General features: G+C 40.0%; 1 long non-coding RNA gene across 2 annotated transcripts; it reads right to left on the bottom strand.

The window, feature by feature from the left end:
• Positions 1 to 231: 231 nt before the first annotated feature.
• Positions 232 to 5,105, bottom strand: LOC132534851 (uncharacterized). Of its 2 annotated transcripts, none has more exons than XR_009546566.1 (4): positions 4,958 to 5,105; positions 4,541 to 4,647; positions 3,879 to 4,007; positions 232 to 392 (listed from the first exon to the last, which is right to left on the bottom strand). It is a non-coding gene; the product is annotated as an uncharacterized LOC132534851 (long non-coding RNA). The 2 variants fall into 2 exon arrangements; XR_009546567.1 differs by having other exon boundaries at positions 233 to 392; positions 4,995 to 5,105.
• Between the last annotated feature and the right edge of the window lie 14,722 nt (positions 5,106 to 19,827).

The following is a 19,827-nucleotide window of genomic DNA, read 5'->3' on the forward strand; positions in this document are numbered from 1 at the left end:
AATCTCTTATTTCACCTGTGAAACTGTGGCATTTCCAGACATTGTGTTATTCACCCTTGGTTTCTGGAGGCTACTATTTGCTATTATGAGGTATCACTAACAACCTCCTCAACATTAAGGCTGCTCTGACACTGTGTTGTCCCATAGCAAGGCTTTTTTTTTTTTTCCAATGTGGTGGTCAAGGAATGTGCTGCAGGATAAGCTTGGAATAAGGGAGCAGACAAAATACTCAAAAGCCCTGATTGTCTTGCTACTTACGTGCCGACGTTCCTGTGTTTTCACAGTGAAGATTCAGACTAGCGGAGCTGACTGCAGAGGCCAATCACACAGTCCTGCAGTTTTCTATGGATCAGGATACGTTTCTTTACCTGGCTGTGACTCTGATCTCTGATCTGCAAAACAATAATGAAAGATATGATTTAATATTTGTGACTCGACAGGAAGGTTTTCACTGTAAGACTGGTATGAGAACTGGGTATCCTTCTTTATCTTCCTTCCTTCCTTCCTCCCTCCCTCCTTCCCTCCCTCCCTCCCTCTCTCTCTCTCTCTTTCTCTCTCTTTCTTTCTTTCTTTCCTTCTTTCTCTTTTTCTCCCAGAGCACTGCTCAGCTCTGACTTATGGTGCTGGTGGGGGTTGAACTTGGGACATTGGAGCCTCAGGCAGGAGAGTCTGTTTGCATAATCATTATGCTAACTACACCCCCTGCCCCCACCCTGCCTCCACGGAGAACTGGGTCTTTAGTCAGTTTTGCAAAGGAAGCACAAAGAACAAGTGAGCCTGTGTGGGGACAGTTACGAGTGAAATGTCCCATGTCCAGCTATCCAGACTTCCCTTCCTAAATCTACCACTGAGAACCAAGCAGTCCGTGAGAGCCAATTTGGTGTTAGAAAAATAAATCACATCATTCGTTCTATGGAACTTTTGCTTCCAGTACTGCTGCTCACCAAATTAAGAAAAAGTTCCAGGGCTGGGTGGTGGCATACCTGGCTGAGCACATATGTTACAATGTAGACAGACCTAGGTTCAAGTTCCCAGTCCCCAGTCCCCACCCAGGAGGAAAGCTTCACAAGTGGTGAAGCCATGCTACAGGTCTCGATATCTCTCTCTCTCTCCCTTTCTATATTCCCCTTCCTCTAGATTTCTGGCTGTCTCTATCCAATTAAAAAAAACATAATTATGTTATAGTGCGCAAAGACTTGGCTTCAAGCCCACGGGAAAGCTTCATGACTGGTGAAGCAGGGATGCAGGTGTCTCTCAGTCTCTTACCCTCTATCACCTCCTTCTCTCTCAATATCTGTTTCTATCAATAAAATACAAACAAAAAATAAGATAATTAAAAAAATAAAAAAAGAAAAAGTTTCCCTCAGAAAGCTACAAGTATTAGGAGCCAAGATGTAGACCTGGAGACAACACCTGATGTGACCTCTGCAAGGAAGCTGCTTTCAACCTGGGAATCTTGTCCACCAGGTTCCAGATGATACCATGATGACAACCCGACTTCCTTGGGCAGACGACCCCACCATGTGTCTTGGAGCCCCACCTCTCCAGAACCCTGATCCACTAGGGAAAGAGAGAGGCAGGCTGGGAGTATGGATCAACCTGCCAAAGCCCATGTTCAGGGGGGAAGCAATTACAGAAGCCAGACCTTCCACCTTCTGCACCCCACAATGATCCTGGGTTCATACTCCCAGAGGGATAAAGAATAGGAAACCTATCAAGGGAGGGGAGTAGATATGGAGCTCTGGAGGGGGTGGGCATTGTGTGGAATTGTACCTCACTTATCCTATAGTCTTGTCAATATTCCCATTTTATTTTTTATTTATTTTTTTTTTCACCAGAGCACGGCTCAGCTGTGACTTCTGGTGGAGCAGGGAATTGAACCTAGAACTTTGGAGCCTTAGACATGAAAGTCTCTTTGCATAACCATCATGCTATCTACCCACCTCCCAATATTTCTATTTTATAAATAAAAAAATTGAAAAATTTTAAAAAGAAAATGGCAAGTACTTATTAAGCTTAAGTATAGACCATATACTATTACTTATGTATGTAGTTCCCACAAATCTCTATTAGGTGCCCACTGTTATTGTGAAGGAACATATAATCCTGTGTTTAGTAACTACCATATAAGTGGCACAATCAGGAAAGTCTCATAGTTGATCCCCAACTTCCTGCTATTGTGAGACATTTTATACATACTTTTAATTTTTTCATTCTTATTTATGGAATGGAGAAAGAGAGAAATTAGGTGGGAAGAGGAAGACAGAGAGTGAAAGAGAGACACCCGCAGCACTACTTCACCACACAGAAAGTTTTCCCTGGCACATGGAGACTAGAAGCATGTACTTGGGTCTTTAAGCACTAGAATGTGTTGCTTGACAGATGTGCCACCGGTCACATCATTTTTTCCCCTTTTTGTCTCCAATCATATGTTAAGCTCATGTAAAGGCAGAGTCACTGAGTGTAGCACTGACTTCTGCCTGCAGTATTCCAGAACCCACCCCAGCAAGACAAGAGGAAACTATGACAGACACTGAATACTGTCTCTAAGTGCATTTTGATGCACTTCACCAGACATTCCTGTAAATCCAGACTAGAAGAGGAGGTGGTAAGGATTCCAGCTCCCACGCAGACCACGTAGTGATGGTATCATTACTGTGTCGAGACGTGGGTCAAAAAACTATGGGATCAATGCAGAAGAGAAAGGTAAAGACGTAACAACAAGCCATCCAAACCCTCCACCTTTCCCTCTTGTGAAAAAGCAGAAACTTACTGGTCATAGTCATTTTGCAACAAACCCAAGGATGAAGGCTCACCCCCTCTAAGGGAAGGAAGTGATATGTGTAAGTACTTTGAACAACTTCCAAGGACCTTTTAACCTCCTTTTCTTGTGACAAGTGGGTGGTAACTTTCTATATCCTGCCTCTGGCTTTTGTCATATCAATGTCACAATCCATATAGCCCATAGTCAGCAGGGATTATAGGGGGTCAGGGAAGCTACTTATACACAGTGATAATGTTTGCAGATCCAGGTTCTAAAACAGTGCTCACATGACAAATCCACCACTTCCGGCAGCACTTTTTTCCTTTTTTTTATTTCTTATTTGGCAGGATAGACAGAAATTGTGAGGGGAAGAGGAAAGAGGGAGATATATATCATTTCTAGGCTTTTTTTTTGGCCTAAGACAACTGTTAAAAACCTTTCAAACAGTATTAGCCTCTCATATCCCCTGACTATAACATAAACGGAGTAAAAATATCTATAAAGCACCAGTGCTTTCTGCTTTGCTGGTTGTTCACATTTAATAAACCTACAGCAAATGCTCCCTCTAGGATAGTTTTTAGATGATTAAATTAAGAATTTCATTATGTGCACAGCAACCATAAACCACGGAGCCTCAGAGATGCCTTTTACAAAGATACTTCCTTCACATTTCAACACAATCCTCTTGGCCTTCATGACCCCCTACATTCAGGGCACACATAATAAATATTAATCTTCTGCTTAGGACTCCTGAATCATTACTACTATTTTTGTGTTATATTTATTGTCACCAAGGTTATCACTGGAGCTTGGTGCCTGCATGATGAGTCCACCATTTCTGGCTGCCATTTTTGCTTCTTTATTTTTCCTTTTTCTTTCCTATTTGACAGGAGAGACAGAAATTGAAAGGAGGAGACAGGGGGAGGGAAAGATCGCTTCTTGGCCTTTTGGCTAAGATTAGTGTGTAGAGAAGGAGAGAGAAGCAGAGACCTGCTTCATCACTCCTGCTATTTCCCCCCCAATAGTTGGGGGGGGGCTTGAACCCAGGTCCCTGCACATGATAATGTGTGCACTCAACTGGGTATGCCACTGACCGGTCCCTCTACTCTCTTACTTGTGTGTCTCCTGGTGGTTTGCAGTGAGGATATTCCTGTTCACCTCAGGATGAAGAACCCATCTTCATCATCCAGGGAATTCAGCAAGTTATTTGCAAGTTGTCACAGGAAAGTGTCAGAGGTTTAGCCTGGAATATCAGACATCTATGAGTCAGCTAAATAAAAGAATGGTGAATAAATAATTGGCCAAATCAATGAAAGTCACAATCTAAAAAGGTCATTAGCATGAAACCATTATAAATAGTATGGTAACTTATGAAAAGGAAATAAATAAAAGATCACAAGCCTATTTACACAAGAAAAAAAAACATAAAATATATGTAGAACGGAGCAAATATATGTATATCCCAAGCAGCATTTTGATTTCACTGAATACAGTTTTAGTACCTACTCACCAAAGTACAAGGGAAAATACAAAGGGGTATTATCACCAACTGCACAAAGAAGTGTCATGCATACATTTAAAGATGGGATCGAACAACAGGTTTCAAAGTCTACAGTGATGGATAAGGCAAAAAGCAAAAACAGGATTAAATTTATACTTGCACTGAAGGTCAGTGGCTCGTCTCTGCATTCAGGATGATGTTGTCCCTATACAAATCAATATATTTGTTAACCTTTCATTGAAGAACAAATTAAAGTCACAAAATAAAACACTCACAGCTCCTTTTTAGGAATGTGACGCTGCAGATTTTGTTCTGGGAGCTCCTAGAAAAAAACCCTCTGTTCTTCCCTTTTTCTCTTGCAGAAGTATATTAGACGAGACTTCTGGAAAACATTAAAATGGGATGTGTAACATCTGCATGTCATTAAGAAGGGGATATTCCCATTCCAATTAGTCTAGAGGGATGCTTGAAGGGGTTACAATAATTGCAAAGATTCTCTAAATAATGATTATGCATGCATTCATATTCAAGAAACACGAATAAAAAGCACATCACCAAGCATGAGCTGGATTGCAGATGATGATTAGGAGACTAAATAAACAGAATTTACACTCCTACATTAAATATAGCTGCACGCCCACACAAAACACACGCACAAATATTACAAGCCAAAGCCTGAAAGGATAACATACGGCAAGCAGTTATGATTCTTTAACAAACATTCTTTACACAGATTCTCCAAGCGACCCCAGAGAGAGCACAGGGAGCAGCTGCTTTGGCCTCACAAGGAACCCTGCAGAGAGGCCCTGGGCTCCAGGGAGCTCAGCCAGGCCCTGCAGAGCGCAGCCAGGCCCCGCCCCCGGTGGGTGTGGCCTGGAGACTGGTGTCCGTGCCCACTGGGTCCGCGCTTGCGTGCAGGAGCCTTGGGTTGTACTGGGGCTCCTGCCACCTCTGGCTGCTGTTGGCACGGAATAGAAATGCCCAAAAGTTCCAGAAAACAGAGTGTAAATGGGGAGGGGAGTGTGCAACAGAATGAAATTCACTGAAAATGTGCTAAAGAATTACGATGGGGATTCTGGGAAGGTTGTTATGGACCTCAAAACAGAGAGGAAAGGACAGGGGTAAATAGCATAATGGTTATGCAAAGAGACTGTGCCTGAGGCTCCAAAGTTTCAGATTCAATCACCCACGCCACCATAAGCCAGAGCTGAGCAGTTCTCTTGTAAAAGAGAGAGAGAGAGAAGGAGAGAGTTGAATATCAGTAGCCAGAAAGAATTATGCCTTGCCTGGGGAGAAAAATCATCTAGAATTTTCCAATAACTGAGGCGAAGGGGAGGTGAGGGGGAATATATATATTAAATAAATATAATACACAAATTTATACTTGCACTGAAGAGCATATATATATGTATATATATATATGTATATATATTCTCTAGAAACTTTTCCCTTTCATCTGCATTAGGAGGGTCTAGCTATGCCAGTTACAGAAGTTTTATTTCCCAGAAATCAAGGCTAAGCAGTCAAGCTGTCTTACTTACTATAAAATTGTCTAGTACTGCACCCATAGAAGTGAGTTAAATGGAGAATTACACTCAGAATACTTCATCTGGGTGGTTGTACACAGATGTTGCTGTCACTCCCTTTTCTAAGTAGAAACGTTTTGTTGTAAATGTAAACATTTCAATTAAAAAACACTATTGAATCATTTTAATTCTTCTATAAATTTTTAAAAATTCAGTTCAAAGGGCCAGGAGGTGGTACATCTGGGTAAGAACAGACACCACAGTGCACAAGGACCCAGATTCAAGCCCCTGATCCCCACCTACAGGGGGAAAACTTCAGAAATGGTAAAGTAGGCGTGTCTCTATTTCCCTCTCCATCTCCCCTTCGTCTCAGTTTCTCGGTCTCTATTCAATAATAAATAGACAAATAAATAAAAAGTCAATTCAAGGGGGTGGGTGGTGGCACAACTGGTTGAACGCACACATTATAGTGCACAACGACCAGGTCAAGACCCTGTCCCCGCTGCACAGGGAAAACTTCGTAAGTGGTTGATGTAATTAATGTTGAGAGCATATCTAGCTATCTATCTCTACTTCTCTCTCCCCTCATTCCCTCACGTTCTTTGTATCTATCAAAAAATTGTAAAAAGTCAATTCATTTTGAAATGCGTTCCTTTTCTGCATTTTTTGGGGGGGTCGCTTTTCCTTAAGGATGTACTCGGTACAGTGTGGACAGTAGATGGCGCTGTGAGTCTACCACGGTGAATGTGAATACTCTCGTCAAAGGGTCTCGCTGAGAAGTGCAAAGCTACTGTAGAAAGGAACTTGCTTTGGAAGCAAGGGGTGGAAGGATAGAGAGATAAAGAGCTGAACAAAGCAGACAAGACTGGGAGCCCAGGCAGCACTCTCCACCATTTGTTCTCCATTTGCCCAGAAGAGAACTCCTCCTGCTAATAAGAGCCTCCCAGGGGACAGCACAGGAACCCAGCTCATTTGTTTGGTCTTCTTGACAGCCTGGGGAAGGGGGAGGTAAAGTTTCAAGTTTCAAAGACCTGGATTCAGACATTCAGAGACCTTCAGTACCTCCTACATTCCTCTGGGCCTGACCCCCCCCCCCCCACACACACACACACATGTCCAGTTCTGCTCTGCCCTTAACTCCTGGCATTTATGTTGATGCCTGTGATAGAACTCAGGACCTGATGTTTTTCAGTCCAACACTCTAGCCATGGAGCCACTTCTCAGACCACTGCAGTCAATTTCTGTAAATCTGAACAGGATCCAGATCTAAATATTTTCTCTCTTTTTTTAATTGGAAACAACAGTTTATAGTGCAGTTGTTGGCAAATAGGTAAAACTTCTCATCTCACCACATAGGTGTCTGCAAAACACTCTCACCCCCACCCTTGGTACTTTTCCAACTTCATGCACCAGGACCCACAAAGCCCTTTCCTCTCAGTCCCTACCCTTTTCTCCTTCCCCATGTGAGAGATGGTTAGGTCTTCTCTACGAAGGAACACAAATATAACAACTGCTTAGTACAAAAATTATTTTTATAAATTGCTATCTATGACCACCTGTGGGCAGTAGTTTTGTATTCTTTAGGTCAGATCATAGTTCCTTGCAGTGCTTGCTAATCCTCCAGCAGAGACACTCAGACTCTCTTCCTTTCCTTATTTAGACAACAGGGAGATTGTGAGCTCTGAAGCCCAGCCCAGGGGTGGAGGAGGCAGTTTTGCATCAGGTATAAAAGATGAGAGAAGGGTGAGGGGGGCACACTGCTGCCTGACTGCCACTGTTGGCTGCATGCACTTTTGCAAAAGAATAAATGTCTTGTTTCAACTCCTTATTTTTTGCCTTGACAAATAATTTCAATTGGACGTCATTTACAACAATTTGGAGGCTCTTCCTGGATGACCTTGAGGTCAGGAATGAGTTGGGTAAGTCCTGGCTGCAGGAGGCTCGCCTCGCCCCACTTTAGTGTGACCTGGAGCAGGAAAGACCCTTCCTCCCTGGATCCTTCAAGGGACCTGAAGCAGAGGAGTTGGTCAACAATGCCAAGGGAGAAATGGCGTGTTGAATTGGAACAACAGATAACTACAGAAGCCATGTGACTGTGCACAGATCAAGGTAAGATTATTTGCTTTGGTAGTAAAGATTTCTTTTTCTTTTTATTTCTTTATTGGGGAATTAATGTTTTACATTCAACAGTAAATACAATAGTTTGTACATGCATAACATTCCCCAGTTTCCCATATAACAATACAACCCCCACTAGGTCCTCTATCATCCTTCATGGACCTGTATTCTCCCCACCCACCCCAGAGTCTTTTACTTTGGTGCGATATACCAATTCCATTTCAGGTTCTACTTTTTTTTTTTTTTCTGGTGGTGGGAATTGTGTGGAATTGTAGCCCTCTTATCCTAAGGACTTGTCACTGTTACAATTTTATAAATAAATAGAAAGAGAGAAAGAAAGAGAGAAGGAGAGAAGGAAAGAGAGAAAGAAAGAGAGAAAGAGAGAAAGAAAGAAAGAAAGAAAGAAAGAAAGAAAGAAAGAAAGAAAGAAAGAAAGAAAGAGGCCTTTGGGTGGAGGTTGAGTGATCTGGGACATAGCTTGCAAGATTTACCAGTTGAGCAGGCTGTCAGTGGACAATAAACCTTGGAGCCGAGGTTTCTTAGGGGAGGTTTAGCCCACTGGGGAAATGTAAGAAACCTCCAGTATAGGGGGAGGGGGGTTGAGCATTCTATTGAGCCAGCACACAAGAAGCTTCCAGGTAAAGGTTGAGCCAGCTGGGGCAGTATACGTCTTGCACACTTTAGGAGAATCTCTTTCACTTTCTGTCTCTCTCTCTCTCATGTCTATGTGACTGCAGCCATGTCTTGTTTTTCTTCAGAATTACCCTAGTCCTCCCAAACCAGCAATAATAAAGGAATTATAGTGTGTTTTATAAATATAAGACATAGACCGACTATAAGAATAAAAAAAAAGCTATATTAAACTGGTAAGATGTGAGATGTCCATTTAGTTGTAGTCCTTCACTTTTTATTCAGCCAGTCTGCTTGTAGATTGTTTATCAACCCCCTATGACTGCAGACTCCTCACCCTTACATGTCTACGTGACTACAACCATGCCCTGTTTTTTTTCAAAGTTAGCTTAGACTACTGCCCCCCTCCTCACTTCCCATACATCTATTCCTCACCCCTTTCCCAAATAGGGATAGATTGTGAGTAAATTACCAGTTGCCAAATGGTAAAAGACAGGTTGTTGCTATTTCCTAGTAATGTATAAAAGGCCCTGAAGACTCACCTTGGTGTGCTTGCTGGCTTACACCCCTACACACACAAACACATACACACAAAACTTTTGTCTTGTTCATGTCTCTCGGTGTCTCAGACCTTGTTTAATGTTTAGGAAGAGTGTTTTTTATATTTACTTATTTATTTATTATTGGATAGAGACAGAGAGAAATTGAGAGTGGTGAGGGAGATAGAGGGAAAGAGAGAGACACCTGCAGTCCTACTTCACAACTCATGAAGCTTCCCCTCCCCCGCAGATGGGGACCAGGGCCTTGAGCCTGGGTCCTTGTGAGCTATAGTGTGTGTGCTTCACCAGGTGTGCCACCACCTGGCCCCAAGAGTGTGTTTTTGCATGGTTTCCTACATAAGATATTAAAAAGATTACTCAATAGTGAAGACATTATTCAATTACTATAAAAGTTTGCCTCTGACAATATAGTATAATGACATTCTTGAACTAATTGGTTCTAAATGTGGTGAATAAACAGATTAATTACATGTAAGTCTTTAATACTTAAGTTATTTATCATCTCAGGTTTACATGCTGATAAATACTACAAGCTACAAGCTGCAGCCTATTTGGGATAGACCCTTTCTGGTACTACTGATCAATGAGAATACAGCTGAAATGACAAAAAAGGGATGGACCTATTACACTGGAGGGAAGGGGCCAGTGGACCCAAGGGGCTACATACAACATCTCGGATAAGAACACCAGTCCAAACACAGGACATTTCCAGTGACACCTCAGGTAGAAAAGATGGGAGAAAGGTGGAGGAGGCATACTGCTGCCTGACTGCCACTATTGGCAGCACACCTTTTTGCAAAAGAATACCTTGCTTCAACTCCTTATTTTTTTTCCTTAACAAGTAATTTTAATTGGATGCCATTTACAACACCCAGAATCCTTTGCATACAACACCCAGAATCCTTTGCATTGAAAATACATGAAACCCAGTCCAAGTTCCACTTTGTGTTTCCCTTTTTCTTTTCTTTCTTTTTTTTGTTTCTCAAGTTCTTCTCATGAGTGATATTTTCTAGTGGTCAAGATTACAGGATGAGGGTCCTTGCCTTTTTGGCTAACCCTGCTTCTATTAATAAATCACTCTGTGTACTATCGACTGTAAACCATTAGTCCGCCCAATAAAGAAATTAAATAAATAAATCACTGTGTGTTTCAAGGCAGGAGGTGGCTCAGTAGTACAGCACATGCCTTGTATGCATAAGGCACTTGGTTAGGACATACACACACACCACACACATACTTTATAAAGATAAAAACATAAATGGTGGAATGGTGGTCCTCTCTTTCCTCACATTTAATTTTTTTGTATTATCTTAGTTTATTTTTTTGGCTAGAGATAGCCAGAAATCGAGAGGGAAAGTGATGATAGAGAGGGAGAGACAGAGACAAATCTGCAACCCTGCTTCACCACTTGTGAAGCTTTCCCCCTGTAGGAGGGGACTGGGGGCTCAAACCCAGGGTCCCTGTGCACTATAACATGTGCACTCAACCAGAAGCACCTTCACCAGGCCCCCACTCTTTCTCATATACATATGAAAGACACTGTGATATGCATTGTCCAATCTCACCTCCTTTATGTTGATTTGAATGAATCCATGAATCTTCCCAATGTTTCACCTAAATCCAGAACCAACTTGAACCCCAACATTTATTTACTCTGAAAAGGGTTTGGAATGAATAGTCAGTTGCTTCCTTCCGTTTTGATCTCAAGATATGAACCCTGACTTCCAACTCAGTCTCTTTCTATTTCTTCATTTTCACATCACTCTTTCAGGAGCCCCTCACGTACTGTATATACTGTATAGTGTTGCATCTACATCCTTTCTTCCCTTTTTAATAGCTCCTCTCAAACCACATAAGATAGTCTCTAAGAGCAAGCACTACTATGATACTGCCTTTGATAAAGAGTCCCAACTCCAAATTTAATCATAATCCCAGGTAGCCTGCTGACATTCATGACAAGACATAGTTTTCATTATCTGCACGCAAGTAAACCTGCCATGACATCTTCTGTTGTCACCTTCTGGCAATATTGCCTCCATCAAAAGAAATGCAGAATGAGTGTCAGCAGGCAAGGTGGGAATACTTTTATGAATACCTATTTTATGGCCAACGTTCTTCATGTCACCAAGGAAAATCATAAACTAGTCATAAGTCAGGATCAATATCATACTCGGGATGCTCAGAATGAGAAAGTTTAATATGTGTCAATTTATTTGCACATTCATTTTTAATTTTACCTTCATTTTTTTCTATAAGCAAATTATGTCATTGTACATCCTAGAAGTTTTTGAGTAAGTGAAATATAAAACTGTAAGGTAAATAATAAGGTTCTTGTTTTTTCAGATTCATTTTAAAATCTGTCCTTTAGGGTAATATGGATGCCACATACAGAGACTCCACCAGACTGTACAGAGATGGATTCTGATTTCTCTTTGGAATTAAAATGCCAGTTCACTGACTTGTTTGTTTTTGCAAGTGTCACTCATATCAATGTGTATACACTTTAATATTGCCAATTAGAAACATAAAGCTAGTAGGCTAGGGAAATAGCACAATAATTATATAAACAGAGTTTCATATTTTCATGTCTGAGAGACCAAAGATCTCAGGATCAATCCAGAGCTGAGCAGTGCTCCAGTAAAACAAACAAACAAGCATGAACAGCTAGTGATGACTGAGTAATTTTTTTTTTCTGTCACCAGGATTATCTCTGGTACTTGGTGCTAGCACTGCAAATCCACTGCTCCAGTGGCCATTTTCCCCTTTTAAAATTTTTTATTGGATGAGACAGAGAGAAATTGAGAGGGGAGGTAGAGATAGAGAGGGGGAGAGAAATAGAGACACCTACAGACCTGCTTCATCACTTGTGAAGCATCACTCTTTGCAAATGGGCAACAGGGGTTTGAAGTGGAATCCTTGCATTTGGCAATATGTGCACTTAATCCGGTGTGCCACCACCTTGTCCTCCAAGTAACTTTAAGGTTAATGGATCAAGGGGCTGGGGAGACAGCATAATGGTTATGTCAAAAGACCTTCATGCCTGAGGCTCTGAATTCCCAAGCTCAATCTTTTGCACCATCATAAGCCAGAGCTGAGCAGTGCTCTTGGAAAAATATAATAATAATGATAATGATAGTAATAAGAATAGTATTAATGGATCCAGATGTAGTGAAAGAATTAGCTATGCCACAAACCATGCAAGACCCCCAAATTCTCAAAATGTTTGAAACAGTGATATTCAAGAGGCTATATGTCATAATGGACTGTGACCCCAGAGATTAAAAAATAATAATAATGCTTATCCTACTATTGCCCGAGCATATTGCTTCAAAATACTTTCTAGGCCATCGTTTAAAGCAAAGAGATCAATAGGATTTCATGGGCACACAGTACTTTTTTTGTTTGTTTGTTTGTTTGTTTTTGCCTCCAGGGTTCTTGCTGAGGCTTGTAGCTTGCACTACAAATCCACTGATCCCAGAGGTTATTTTCCCATTTTGTTGCCCTTGTTGTTACCATTACTGTTGTCGTTAGGTAAGACAGAGAGAAATCAAGAGAGGAGGGGAAGACAGAGGGTGGAGAGAAAGATAGACACCTGCAGACCTGCTTCATTGATTTTTTTTTTCTTTATTCTTTTCTATTTTTTTTTTTTTTTGGATCCAGGGTTGTTGCTGGGGCTGGGTGCCTGCACTACACATACACTGCTCCAGGAGGCCATTTTTATTTATTTACTTATTTATTTATTTATATATTCCCTTTTGTTGCCCTTGTTTTATTGTTGTGGTTATTATTGACATCATTGTTGTTGGATAGGTCAGAGAGAAATTGAGAGGAAGGGAAGACAGAGAGGGGGGAGAGAAAGACACCTGCAGACCTGCTTCACCACTTGTGAAGCGACTCCCCTGCAGGTGAGGAGCTGGGGGCTTGAACCGGAATCCTTAGGCAGGTCCTTGTGCTTTGTGCCAAATGTGCTTAACCCGCTGCGCTACCGCCCGACTCCCCTAGGAGGCTTTTTTTTTTTTTTTTTTACAATCCATACTCTCCCACTGCAAAAAAAAAAAAAAAAAAAAAAAAGATCTTTCAAACAAAAAGAATAGAAAATCAGATAGAAATGTGGATCTGCACAAAGGAAGGGAGAACATAGGAATTTTAACTACATGAATAAATGTATTTTTCTTGTTAATTAAGAAACTCTAGCTAATAATTTTACCTAAACAAAAATCACGATGTAGTGTGTGGATAGTTGTGTAGAAGCAGAATATCTGGCAATGATTTTACAAAAATTAGAAACAGGGAAACAGAATTTAATCATTTTAAGGCTCTTATGCATGACATGGAATTGGAAACTATCATTAGAAGATAAATCTTGATAAGCTAGACATTGACAAAATAAATAATAAATTAACGACAATATTAAAAAAGAACTGTAGACCCTACTCCAATAAGGGGGAGTAAAGAGAGTTGTTAAGTTTACTATAATATTACGAAATAAAGCAGGTGAAGAAATAGAGGGCCTAGGAAAGTAGCTGAGCTGAGAGGATTCTATCCAGTGGTGAGCCTGAACTCCCAACACACTGTAGGAAACTCTGGTGTAATATTTTCTCTAGTGCTTCTTATCTCTCAATTTCTATTTGAGAAAGCCGATCTGAAACAACACCACAACCTTGGCAATAATAAAAAAGGAGGGGGCAAGGCAAATAGCATAATGGTTGTGCAGAAAGATTCTGATGCCCTGAGACTCCAAAGCTGTTAGGTTCAATCCCCTGCATCACCACAAGCCAGAGTTAAGCAGTGTTCTGGTAGAAGAGAGGAATAGAAACGAAAATAAGAAAAGGGGAAAAAAAGAAGAGAGAAAATGAAGAGCAGAAACAGAAATTAAATAGTATAGGTGGTAAATAGAAAACTGATGCATTGGGTGTCAATTATATTAATGATGGTTTTCAAATAAATATTTAAATTCACAAACTCAAAGACAGATTTTTGGCTGTAAAAGCAAGAACCTGTTACACATTTCCTATAGAAATTTAGTTCAGATATATAGGAATAACAGGGCAAAGGTAAATAAAGAGCATTCTAACAAAAACAGAAGTAATCTTTACTGACGCTACTAATAACTTTTTTTTTGTTAAAAACATAGTATCTATATAAAAAGGTCTTTTCATAATTATGCTAAATTATCAAAAGGAAATAATGTCCCCAATCTCAAATGCACCAAATAGTAGATATTTAAAATATATACCAATTAGTAGAAACTGACAGAATTTCACATAGCTATAGAGAAATCCAGAATAATAGCTGAGAATTCAAATAGCCCTTTCTCAATTTGCTGTAGAACTAGTAAATAAGTAGTATCAATAAGAGTACAGAATATTTTCCCCCTAGTTTATGGGTACAAAATATATTCTGTACTCTTATTGATACTATTTATTTACTAGTTCTACAGCAAATTGAGAAAGGGATATTTGAATTCTCAGCTATTATTCTGGATTTCTCTATAGCTCCCAGAGAGATAGAGAATGGGAAGGCTATCAGGGGAGGGGATGGGATATGGAGATTGGGTTATAGGAATTGTGTGGAAATGTACCCCTCTTATTCTATGGTTTTGTTAATGTCTCCTTTCTTAAATAAAAAAAAAGAGTACATAATATTGGTGCAATTTTCTGTAGTGTTCCTTATCTCTCAATTTCTTATTTTTTAAACTTTCTTTTTTAAATATTTTATTTATTTATTTTCCATTTTGTTGCCCTGTTTTTTTTATTGTTGTAGTAGTTGTTGTTGTTATCGTTAGGACAGAGAGAAATGGAGAGAGGAGAGGAAGACAGAGAGGGGAAGAGAAAGATAGACACCTGCAGACCTGCTTCACTCAATTTCTCTCTGTCCTATCCAAAAAATCGAAAATAAGAAAAAAAAAAAAAAAAGGCTGCATGAGCAGTAGCTTCATAAGGCAGGCACAGAACCCCAGCAATAACCCTGGGGGCAATTAAAAAAAAAGTGGTGTAGTGGCTAGAGTGTCAGACTTAAAAAGCCTGGGGTCCTGAGTTTGATTCTGGCATCACATGGGTGAGAGTGATGCTCTGGTTGTCTTCTCTCCCCCTTACCTTTGCACTAGTGAATGAAAAAAAATTTATTTTAATGAGATACAGAAACAAAGATAGATACCGCAGAGCAATGCTCAGTTCTGGTTTATGGTGTTGGTGAGGATTGAATCTGGCACCTCAGAGCCTCAGGCATGAAAGTCATTTTGCAGAACCATTATACTATCTCCCAACCTGTAAAAATTTTTTTAAAAGCTTCTCACAGTGCATTGTTCAATGATTCTCGTAAACAACATCTTTTGGTTTTCTCTTTGTTCCTTCCTAATTTACTATCTTTCTGAAATAGTTGTCAACCATTATGCCTATCCAAGAAAACTTTACCAAAGGAGTACATTTAAATAAACGCAATAGAGGGTGATGAGTATCTGCAAAGGCAAGTGACAGGGCTGTTATAGTCATAAGTGAAAAGACACATTTTATTCAATATTTAAATAATTCTCATATTACAAATTACATATACATACATATACTGAACACAATTAGACTTCTAGTGAAGATAAACCTTCAGGTATGCATTCTCAAGTGCTGTTTATCTTGAGACATAAAAATAAACCCAATTACACTGTATTACCTTAAAAAGGATGTGTGATTTGATAAAGCTACTATGGCATATCTTAAAAGACAATAAAATACCTATGCCCACACAGTAGTGAAGATGATATGATAGAGAACAGTGGTAGTGGTCTGTCAGACTTTACTTATGTAACCTTCCAGCAAATGCACTTCCTACCTCATCCTTAGTCTATCCACCTGTGTAATGGGTACATTGTAATGCATGCCTGATTTTTTCCCTATATTATTGTCCTCTAAATAAAAAGAACATTAGTAGCAACATGTGAAACTATCTAACTGAAAACAACATAACTACCATTGTGTGATCTATATACCCAAACCCTTGGAAACAAAGAGTAAATCCCATAGAAGTGTTTTTATAAGCCTACATCTGCGTAAAAAGAAGGAGGAGGAGGAGGAGGAGGAGGAGGAGGAGGAGGAGGAGGAGGAGAAGGAGAAGAAGAGAAGAAGCAGCCAAAATATAAATGTTGCAAGAGTCAAAAGGGAGATTACCATCTTTTGTTGTCAATTTATGTCTTATCTAAAAAGTTTATTGGGGAGTCGGGCAGTAGCACAGTGGGTTCAGAGCAGGTGGCACAAAAGAGCGCAAGGACTAGCATAAGGATCCTGGTTTGAACCTCCAGCTCCCCACCTGCAGGGGAGTCACTTCATAAGCAGTGAAGCAGGTCTGCAGATGTCTCTCTTTCTCTCCCCCTCTCTGTCTTCCCTCCCTGTCTCCATTTCTCTCTGTCCTATCCAACAACAACAACAATAATAACTACAACAATAAAATAGCAAGGGCAACAAAAGGGAATAAATACTTAAGTTTATTTATTTATTTTTAGACAGAGAAGAGAGGAAAAGGCAAAGGTAAAAATACCAAAATAATAATAATAATAATACTTTACCATCCAGGAAGTGCTGCTGGTTTTGTCCATGGAGTTCCCATGAAATGATGGGCTTGAACCCAGCACCTCACATACAACATGTTAGACGTGTGCTCTACTGGGTCAGCTATCTCCCAGAACCTACTTTGAATTTTAGTTTTGTTTTTGGTGGAATGAGACTTCATGCATGCTCAATTACACTACTCCAGGGTGCTTTTTGTTTTGTTTTGTTTTTCATTCAAAATTTTTCATTATTTTTTTCATTTTCATTTTTTTCACACAAAGATATGTTTCTTCCATTACCATAAATAGCACTTCTTCTGTGCTGGCACTGGAAAATCATGGCAGTACAACCATCCCACCATGTAAACTATTGTCTATTCCCCCCTTTTTTATTTTGAATTTTGCTAACACAACTCTCTTCCAAGAATGAGAAGTCAACACGGTGAAATAATTGCTGGTATGTAGTTTTAAATAAATCTATAAAAGAAAAATTTATAACAACAACAAAAAGAGCTGAAATGCTAACATCAAAGAATAGCATTTCATTGGGATATTTCGATTCTGCTTTGCCTTTTACTCGATTACCAGTCTCCTACAATGTTTTCTTTAGGTTACAGATCATCAAAAAAAGTTTTTTTTTTTGTTCCCCAAGCAATACATATGAAGTGTAAAAGCAAACAGACCTGGAAGTATTTTGTATCCTGCACTAACTGAAAAGAGAAACAGAAGGCTGACCCAGGGTGTAACTCAGGGATAGGGGGAGGGGGTCAGTATAAAACAGGATTCCTAAACTCACAAGGTTCAACACCAGATTAAGGGGTCCTGGTCAGGGAGGGACTGGAGGCAACACAGAAAGTGTGCTTGCTGCTTTGAAAGAAATCAAACGACTTTGTTTAGGATTCTATTAAAATCAAATGTAAAAAGATCTGAGATAGAAGGAAAACATCAAATATCAGCGAAGTTTATACTAGCACCATCCTTGGATACTTAAAGTCGTGCATAACACTTTAGTGTGAGCCTGGAGTGGAGTAAATGCAAGAGCCTCTAAGCCGCTGACACAACATGTCCAAACAGAACGATCATCTTTTTCCATCGCAAAAGCAAACGAAATATGGTGACACTGAGCCATATGAACATATCTGAAAAGATTCTGACCAAATGCAGCTAAACATTAAGAAACACTGCTATTAAAAGGGGTGGGGGGGATCTGTGTAAGGCATTCTGTATTTCAAATGCAACTTCACTTAAAAAAAAAATTAAAAAGCTAGAGACAATTCCTCTATTTGTTGAAAATCGAACATTTAAATCCGAACGTCCCAAATGCCATAAGAGAAAAGTATTTGGGGAAACGGGCGATAGACAGCGGCTGCAGACTCCCCGGGAAAAGCGGGAAAAGTGAGCCAAGTGCAGCCCCGAGATTTCAAAGCGGAGGCAGAAGTCTGCACCAACCCAGCAGAAGCCCGGGAGATGGAGGCCCAGAGGGCCAGAGACGCTGCACCTGGTTCCGCCCGTAAGTGTCTCCAAAGGCTAGAAGGCAGCGGCCCCTGTGAGCCGCCTTCCTGCGGCCGCTCACGTGACCTTCCCACAGCGCTCAGCGAGCCCTCAGCCCGGTGGGGTCGCCCCTGCCGCAGCCGGGTCGCCACCGCTGGGCTGAGAGCTGCCGCCCACTGCCGGCAGGACAGGGAAGGGGTGGCTGGGGCAGGAGACCCGGGGCTGTGCTTAAGGAAAAATAAATATAAAAATAAAAAATATATATATTTTAAAAAGCACTGTCTTCAGAAAGCTCTGTCCTCGTACAATGAATATATTAATATCTGCATCTTTTTTCTCTTTTTACTTTTTTAGGGTACTTTTAATATAGTATGACACACTTAAAATTTTTTTAAATTAGTGATTTAATATTGACTTGCAAAATTATAAGATAATAAGTATATAATTCCACATTTTCCCCACCATTAGAGTTCTGTGTCCCCATTGTCTCCAATGGAAACTGCAATAGTTCTTTCTGCAAATATCACAGATATAGTTTGATTATTATTTCTTTTATCTATATAAAGTTTTATTTATTTATATATTTTACAAGAGCACTGTTCAGTTCTGGCTTATGGTGGTGCAGGAGACTGAACCTGGGATTTTGGAGCCTCAGGCATGCGTCTCATTGCATAACCATTATGCTATCTACCTTTCAGCCAGTTGATTATTATTTCTACATCTCCCCCCCACACACACACACACCCCTCTGAAGTTCAGAGCTCCCTGGTCACCCCCCCCACCCAGTATGGACCAAATTCTTTTTGGGGGGCAGAAGGTGGGAGTTCCACCTTGTATAATTGCTTCTCAGCTGGACATTGGCAGGTCTATTCATACTCCCATCCAGTTTCTATCTTTCCCTCCTGGGGTAGGGCTCTGGAGAGGCAAGGCTCAAGGACATATTGTTGGGGAGTATGACAAACGTTTGAACAAACACTTTGAAGACAAGTTTTTAGATCACCTGGTCATGAAAGTTCTGAAGCTTAGAAATCTTTTAGCTATTTTCCTACAGGCCAATGCTGTAATTGAAATCTAGTTAGAAGACTGGGTTACAAAGTAACTTGACTTGAAATATAATAGGATAGATACCAAGAGTAACAAAATCACTGAAAGCCAATTCTTCAAAATGACATTGTGCTACACCCTTCAGGAAGTCGAGCATCATTTAATATATTTCCCTATAAAATGCGGTTTTGAGTTAATAAAATGAAACTTTGTATTAAAATTCACAACCTAGCACGAAAAGTTGAAATATTTTTCATACACAAAATAACCTTAGACACTTCATCATTTTCCATACAGATACATAAATTCCAGGTGTAATAAAATATTGTTTATTTTACATGAGAAACAACATACTTTTACAATATAGATGCTCACATAAAATCCAGAATTAAAGTTAAATTTCTATTTTTTAATATAAAACAGATATTTCAGTACACTTGGTTGAGGAAGACGACTCAGCAAAACTTTGGGACACTATATTGTTGTTTGTACAGTGTAATATTCAATGTAATACTTAATCTTGCACATATCTAGGTCACAGAAATTATTTTCAGAAGAACAGAAACAAATTGGTTTTTTTTAAAAAACCTATTCTTTCTTTACACCCTCAGGACAAAGAGCACTAAAAGAAGCTAGCCATTTTAGACTGATAAAAAGTG

Source organism: Erinaceus europaeus, chromosome 20 (genome assembly GCF_950295315.1).
Source record: "Erinaceus europaeus chromosome 20, mEriEur2.1, whole genome shotgun sequence".
In the NCBI taxonomy this organism is placed as follows: Eukaryota; Metazoa; Chordata; class Mammalia; order Eulipotyphla; family Erinaceidae; genus Erinaceus; species Erinaceus europaeus.